The sequence below is a fragment of the Mustela erminea genome, chromosome 14 (genome assembly GCF_009829155.1).
Source record: "Mustela erminea isolate mMusErm1 chromosome 14, mMusErm1.Pri, whole genome shotgun sequence".
NCBI lineage: Eukaryota > Metazoa > Chordata > Mammalia > Carnivora > Mustelidae > Mustela > Mustela erminea.
The window spans coordinates 29,752,810-29,761,294 of NC_045627.1; positions in this window are offsets into that span (position 1 = coordinate 29,752,810).

The window sequence follows — 8,485 nt, forward strand, 5'->3', positions numbered from 1 at the left end:
ATAGTACAATTGCTGGATTGTAGGGTAGCTCTATTTTTAACTTTCTGAGGAACCTCCAAACTGTTCTCCGGAGTGGTTGCACAGGTTGCATCCCCACCAATAGTGCAAGAGTTTTCCCTTTTCTCTATATCCTTGTCAACACCTATTGTTCCTTGTGTTAATTTTAGCCATTCAGACAGGTATGAGGTGGTATCTCATTGTAGTTGTGACTTGCATTTCCCTGATGGAGTGGTAATGATGAGCATCTTTTCATGTGTCTGTTAGTCTTCTTTGGAAAAGTGTCTGTTCATGTCTTCTGCCCATTTCTAATCTGAATTATTTGTTTTTTGGGTGTTTGGTTTGATAAGTTTTTATAGATTTTGGATTCTAACCCTTTATCAGATATGTGATTTGCAGATATCTTCTTCCAGTTCATTGGCTGCCTTTTAGTTTTGTCGATTATTTCCTTCACTGTGCAGAAAATTTTATCCTGATAAAGTCCCAATAGTTCATTTTGGCTTTTGTTTTCCTTGCCTCTGGCGACGTGTCTAATAAGAAGTTGCTATGGCTGAGGTCAAAGAGGTTTCTGCCTGTGTTCTCCTCTAGGATTTCGATGGTTTCCTGTCTCAGAATATGTACTTTCTGTGGCCATCAAACCAAGTATGTGGGGAAGAACCTGATCCCTCAAGCAGGTCACAACCTTCGAGAAAATTAAAACTTTTTTCTTCTCTGCACAGTCTGGTGCTTCTCTTTATATATAATTTCCCATGTGGGGACACACTGCTTTGCCAAATAAACAGTTCCTTCCTAAGGAGTGTTCAGACTGGAACTTGTTTTCAAGAATGTGTTTGTCTCCCAACAAGGAAAACAAATAAACTATTTCTAAAACTGGCATCCTTCAAATTAGAAGCCAAAACAAAGTGCTGTAATGTATTTGTCATCAATAACTCACACTGAAACCAGAGCTTGGGTTTATTTTTTTAAGGTTTAGTCCTCCAACTCTCTTTTCAAGTATCATTGAGCATTTAATCAGAGCACAGACCTCCCTGAGATGAGGGAGGGTTGGTTTTCTGATGCAGCACCTGACTCAGGAAGGGGCCATTGTGGCCTTAGCAGCCTTTAGACATGGACTTCATTGTGACCTAGGGCCAGGCCTCAAATGAAGAGACCCTGCCTCTTTCCAAGGGAGCTTCTTAAGGGTAGTAATATAAGGAGTACGCATTTCAGTCAAAATCTTTGTTGTTTGCAAGGAGAGGAAACTCCAGGAAGCTTAAATAAAGGTTGTAAAAATATTGAGATGCCATTGAGATGAATTTCAGCTAGTTCTCAAGGGAACTGAGCTTGAAACTGGGAGCCACCAGGGAGAAGACATCTCCTCTGTCTCTCTGAGCAGCTCATTCTGTCATCTGCTTTCCTCTGAATTCTCTTCATTCTCTTCTCTGCAGACATACTCGATTCTCATTATTCACAGCAGTTATGTTCTCTAAAATCACACAATCACTGAATTAGGAAATGCTGAGCTAATTAGTTGTAGGGGAAATACAGGGTTAGGGTCCTGCAAGCCTCTGGTCCTAGCATTTTTGCAGACCGAATGATGCAAAACTTGTTTTATGTGTATTTCTGTTTTAAGGCACCATATTAAATATATATTATTTATTCATTAACCTTGAACTCACAACCAACAGCACTCTAACCCAGGCCTGCAGGAAGCTTCTGTAACACCCATATTTTCTCTGTAAAGAGTAGCACAGCCTTGGGGCGCCTGGGTGGCTCAGTGGGTTAAGCCGCTGCCTTCGGCTCAGGTCATGATCTCGGGGTCCTGGGATCGAGCCTCACGTTGGGCTCTCTGATCAGCGGGGAGCCTGCTTCCTCCTCTCTCTCTGCCTGCCTCTCTGCCTACTTGTGATCTCTCTCTGTCAGATGAATAAATAAAATCTTTAAAAAAAAAAAAAAAGAGTAGCACAGCCTTCTTGAGCTCAGTAACATTAGATGGCACTTGAGGACGATGCTTGGGGTAATTTTAAACAATGAAATCACCCACAAAATCACAAAAATGTGGAAAATGTGGTTCTAAATCAACTGTGGAAAGGACACATGTTTATAGCATAAGAGCTAAAACAAGAAGGCGAGTGTCACCGGGGTCACCCTCAGCTGGAAACATGGCGCTGAGTAACTCCAAGTTTTCACCGTTTTGCTCATGTCTGGAAATAACTGCAGGAGCACTGTGAGTACTGATGTGGGGGTGACAAATTTTAGCAGCTAAGCAAACTCACAGAAATGGAGCACGCGGATAGTAAGGATAGTAAGGATAGTAAGTAGCTTCTCTTGGCTGCAGATTTCTCTTTCCCAGCAGCTTCGGCTATCTCTGTGGCTTTCACTCCCCTGACCCCCACCTTCTCCAGCTTCAGCCGTGGGTGACATGGTCTTTCTGCTCTGCTCCCATGGCTAACTGTCCCAGTCACTTTAGGTCGCCATCCCAAATTCCCCGATGAAAGAAGCTATTTCGCCTAACCTACTGGGGAAAAGGAGTCATACAATACGTAGGATCCTCCAAGTTAAACGTGGGGATATTAAGCCAAAAAGAGAAGGTGGAGATTGCAGACAAAGTAACTGGTTTTCTGGTACAGTACAACCTCAGGATTATCAGGAAATAGCCCTTTCTACTTTCTTTTCTTTCTGGATTTTCCCCCAAATGCTTGCTGATGTTTCAGATTTTCTTCACAGGGTCAAAGATGAAAGATTGTTCTTTCATGATCGGAGATAGGTCTTAAAATACCAAAATGCACTGGAGATGTTAAAAAGAATGTTGATTCCCACAAAAGTAAAAATGGCTGATGGGAGGTCCTTTCTCTGAAATCAGGGGATTATAGAACACAGGGGAGAAAGCAGGAAGTAGCACAGAAAGGGGAACCAGGGAGATCTCTGGGAAATGGCACCAGAATCCCAATTTTTACCTGGGCTGGCATTTGCTTGCTTGCTTGTTTGTTTTGTTTTTCTGTTTGTGTTTGTTTTGGGGTTTTGCCCCCAGGCTTCCAAGGATGCCTCAGGGAGGGGGAACTCCTATAGCATCTAATGACCTGTGCTGTCTCTGTGAGAAGCCGTGAATGAAACCCCAGAGCCATCAGGTCTGGACTTTTCTAAACATCGTCAACTAAACACTCTCTCAGCAGCAGCAACACACTCACATACCCAGCTGTCATGGAGCTGGACAGAAGTTCCATTAGCAAGACTTTGCCTCTTAAAATGCAATTTAGCAACAATCTTCCTCCTTTACTTGAGCTTTCCCTTAGACCTTTAGTCCAACTTCAGTGTGTATCAAAGTACTTCCTTCAAACACAAGTAAACCTAGTAACAGATATCCTTCCAAGACGCCAAGAGATTATAATGCTCTCCACTTCTGGAATCCAGAAAAGGAAGATGGAGACCAGCAAGATAGAGAAGTCACCCTCACGAAGGCGAGGCGATAGGAAGTGAAAATGACACCGATGAAAATGACACACAAATGGTTCTGGCTGGCAGAGAGGGCAGCCCCAGGAGAGGAGGCGCTGAGAGTTTGGCAAGGTGTGTGAGAGGCAAAGGTTCAGAGATGGGAGAGTCTGGTGAACGATCCCTATCTTCCTGGGTAGATAACTAGGGTGGGGGGAGGGTGGCCTTTGGAAAGGAGAATGATATGGGAGAACCAGTGTCAAGGAATATTTATTCCCAGAGAAGTGGAGAAGCCCAAGCTATGACTTCAAGAACTGGAAGATTTCAAAGCCAGGACAACTGGGAATTAACCAAGGCCTTAAAACCAGTCCCTGACAACAGGCCAGGCTGAGAATGACTCCTAATGTCATCTAAAGATCTCATAGAATTTTAGAGCTAGAACAGCCATAATGGGGGGACCAAAAAAACCCTGTTTCCTGGTATCACTCAGCATTTGGGATTGCTTTACCCAAGGTAAGTGGCAGGACATTAATATCAAAAAAGCATATGCCTTGTCCCTACAGCACATCGTCCCCTTACCCCAAAGCCCCTCCTCCCTAGTTTCCTGATGTCATATCCAGGCATCGTGAGGTGGAGGGGAGGTTATATAACTGTCCAAAGTATTATAGAACATGAAACAATAAATAAGCTCTGTAAATTGTGAAACATGAGTCATGATTCTCTTTGTTCTGCATCTTAATAACTGCATTTTTGAAATTATATATTTTTGCTTCGTGATGGAAATCAAAAACAAAACAAAATTTTAAAAAACCTCTAAGTGCCCTCTCATGGAAGAACCTATTTTCTCGCATCAGGCCTCGACGATTGCTATTGAAATAATAGCTGACGGTTTCTAAGAGTCCATCGTGGCAGGCTTTCAAAACCACCCACTTCTATACCTGTTTTAGAGAAGAGGAAACCAAAAATAGAGAAACAGAGAGGTGAAGTGGCTTATCTATGGTTACCTGGTCACCATGTGTCACATCCAAGACCTGAGCTCAGGCCCCTCTCGTCCAGAGTCCACGCTCTTGCTCCTCTCGGTGGCACGACACTGTCTCTCGGGTCTCCTCTCCGAGCAGAGGTCAAGAGAGATCCCCAAATGCAGCAAGCCTGAGGTCAGCCACCTGCTCCACATCTGGCTGCCTCCCAGCTGACATGCTCATGTTACAGGGAAACTTCCTGCTCTCCATCGGTAGGGGCTCCCAGTGATCCTTCTCTCTTTGGCTTACGCTCTGATATTTGAAGAGCCCTTCTTCCAGCTGCTGGTGCAACCTATGACCCACTCTTGATAAGGAAAGAGAGAAACAGCAGGGCCTCGGGAAGCCAGGAAAAGTATTTGTACTCCTATTAACTATCTAAAAAAGCTCTTCAGTTTGGGGGCAAAAAGAATGTGAGATACACATGAATGAATGGGCTGAGGCTCATCTTGATAGTACGGGCTTAAGATTGTGGGAGAAGAGGCTTCCGGGCCCTCCAGTCCTCAGCAGGGTAGTGGGCGTGCTCTCCTCTCTCTCTAGATGAGTGAGGTTCTAAGGGTAAATGTTCTGTTTAGATCAGACCTGGGCTATGTGATGGAGACACAATGACAAAAAGGCAAAATCTGTGCCTGTTAGGAGATTACAGGCTGCCTAGAGAAGGGAATACAAGAATATGAAAGGTCGGCTCTGAAGTTTGATTGATAACATTTTTAACAAGATTGAGGGCACCTGGGTGGCTCAGTCAGTTAAGCAGCTGCCTCTTGATTACGGCTCAGGTCATGATCTCAGGTCCGGGGATTGAGCCCTCTGTCAGGTTCCCTGCTCAGTGGGGAGTCTGCTTGGGATTCTCTCCCTTTCTCTGTGTTCCTCTCCCTGCTCTCTCTCTCTCTCAAATAAACAAATAAATAAATAAATAAATAAATAAATAAATAAATAAATAATTTAAAAAAGAAGCCAAAACTTTGTATAATGATTTCAGTAGATGCAGGAAATCATTCAGTAAAAAAAATAACTCGAGAAACAGTAGTAAAAAGAAGCTTCCTGCAATTGATAAAGGGTATCTACCAAACCCATCAAAAACCCTATATAATTTTCAAATATTTTCCCATTTTCTTTTCTTTTCTTTTCAGTGTTCCAAAATATTATAAGCATCCTTATTTAGCTTAGGAATACGTCAATAATGTCTATTATCACATCTGTTATTCAACATTGACTTGGCAGTCTTAACCAACACAAGAAAAGAAGAAAAGAAATTATAGCAAAGATCTAAGACTGGAAAGGAAGAGATTAACTCTCATTTGTAGCCTGTCTAATAACTTATTTCAAGAAGTTGAAAGAGTTAATGGACAAACTTTTATAAATAATAAGAGTTTAAGCAAGGTAGCTGAATACAAAGGCAAAACAGAAAACTCTTAACAATATCTGGCAATTGCATTTCAATGCACTTCCTGCATTTCAAAGCACTCAGATTTGTCTTCATTTGTAGAAGAAGCTCCCCCAAATCCTGTGAGTTTGATTAGATCATCATCATCATCAGTGGGAGATGCATCGTTCATATTTGACAAATGTGCAACTGAGGCAGATATTGCACTTTTTCTTTTTTGCACTTTTTCCTTTTTAAAGAAATAGATGTGTGGGGTGCCTGTGTAGCTTAGTTAAGCTTCTACCTTTGGTGCAGATCATGATCTCAGGGTCCTGGAATCGAGTCCCTCATCACTGGGCTCTCTGCTTAGTGGGGAGCCTATTTCTCCCCCTCCCTCTGCCCCTCCCCCCATGCTCATGCACACACTCTCTCTCTCTCAAATAAATAAATAAAATCTTAAAAAAAAAACAAAAAAACCCTGATGTGTAATTTATATATGTCGATATTTATACCTTTTGGTATTACGGATCTATGAGTTTTGAAAAACATAGAGTCATATAAGAACTACCACAATCAAGATATAGAACAGATCTGTCCCCCCACAAAAGATTCTCTGATGCTCCCTTTGCAGCCAACCTCTCTTCCCACTCTCAGCCCCTGATAATGACTGATCTCTTTTCAATCCTATACATCTGTCTTTCCTTCTGACATTCTTTTTTTTTTTAACTTTAGCTTCATATAAATGGAATCATATAGTATGTAGCCTTCTGCATCTGACTCCTTTCACTTAGTACAGTGCATTGCACATTCATCTATGGTGTAGCCTGCTGCAGTAGTCAGTTCCCTTTTATTACTGAGTAGCGTTCCATTGGGTGGATCCCACCAGAGTTTGTTCATCCATTCAAGCCCTGAAGGACATTTGAGTGTTTCCAATTTGGGGTGATTATGAACACAGCCACCCAACAATTTGTACACAGGTTTTGATGTGAATGTAACTTTTCATTCTCTTGGGTAAATGCCTAGGAAAGGGCTTGCTGGGTCAAATGGTAAGCATGTGTTTATCTTTATAAAAGACTGTCACAGTTTTCCAGATCAGTCGTTCCATTTTGCATTCCCACCAGCAACGAATGAGAGTTCCAGCTGCCCTGTATCCTTGTCAGCACTGTTATCAACAACATTTTTTAAACTTCAGCCATTCTAGTAGGTGTGGAGTAGTATCTCATTATGGTTTTAATTTCTACTTCCGTAATGATGAAAAATATTGAACATCTTTTCAGGTGCTTATTTGCCACATGTATATCTTGTTTGATAAAGAACAAAGAGGTGGAGAAAAAAGATCTGTTCAATGTTTTGCCTATTTTTAAAAAGTGGGTTATTTTCTTATTGAGTTGTAAGAGGTCTTCATATATTCTAGATATGAATCCCTTATCAAATATGTGCCTAACAAATATTTCTCCCAGTCTGTATCTTGTGTTTTCACTCTGTTAACAGTATCTTTGTAGAGCAGAAGCTTTTGATTTTGATTAAGTACAATTTATCATTTTTCTTTTTTGTACTGTGTTTTTGATGCTATAAATATGAAATTATTTGTAATAAGTTGTAAGTCACAAAGATTTTCTCCTAAGAGCTTATAGATGGTTCCTGATGAATCTAATCCTAAAACTTAGATTCTAATCCTAAAACTTAGATTCTCTGGGCCTTCATCCATTATTCAATTTTACCACATCATGATCCTACAAAGTAAGTAGCATAGATTAAGGAATAAAAAAGATAATTATAATGCTGCCTTTGGACATAGAAATGCAGCTGCATCATTTAACAGTTAATTTTTCTCTAAAATTCTCCTATATGTTGTTTTGCTTCAACAATTCAAATACATTTCTTGACACAAGGACCCGGCTCTAAAATGACGACCATGTCCCGCACTATGGGTCCCATGGGAGAAAGCCCGTTGTACTCAGTAATGCAGCAGATTTCATTTGCAGACTGAAGGGCACGTTCTGGACCCTTCTCATTCAGCTAACCAAGAGCTCAAATCAGTGCTTTTTTCAACTGGGTTGAGTCCCACATGAGAAGGCTCTCTACACTCCAGTAGTGGGGCCACTATCTGAGTGATTCCAAAGAGGAATTGGCATCTCTCAGACGATTCTAAGGCCTCAATTGCTACTTGCTCTCAAATCCTCATGGCAAAAGACAGATGAACACAGGTTTATGAAGAACTTGAGGAACCTGAGGCACTGGGAAGAAAAATAACACAAATTCTAAGAAATCTGGTAATTCAGCTAAGCCTGGTAGAAACAAAAGGGGATAAATAGGGCCTTCAAAGTAAGCATTATGGGAATAAATGGCCAAACCAAAAATTCAATAGATTTTAATAGAAGTATTCTGGAAGTAACCGTCAAAACTTAGATAAGAACTCCAAACTCCACATTCTTAGCTTGATGACGAATGATCAGAGACACAGACCTCTGATCTGGGGCTGACAAATGCTTCCATGCTGAAAAAACAGGCTCCAGTGTTACATTCCTTTGGTGCTGTTGGGTTGTTGCTATCTCACTCAGCAAGGAAGAGGTGAGTAAATATTACCTTCGTTTTCAGTTAGGGAAAGGAGACAGTAGGTAAACAGAGTAATAATGTGTGTGACAGGGAAAGGGAGTGGTAGGATGAAGACACTCCATCCTCTTAAGAAACATAATATGTC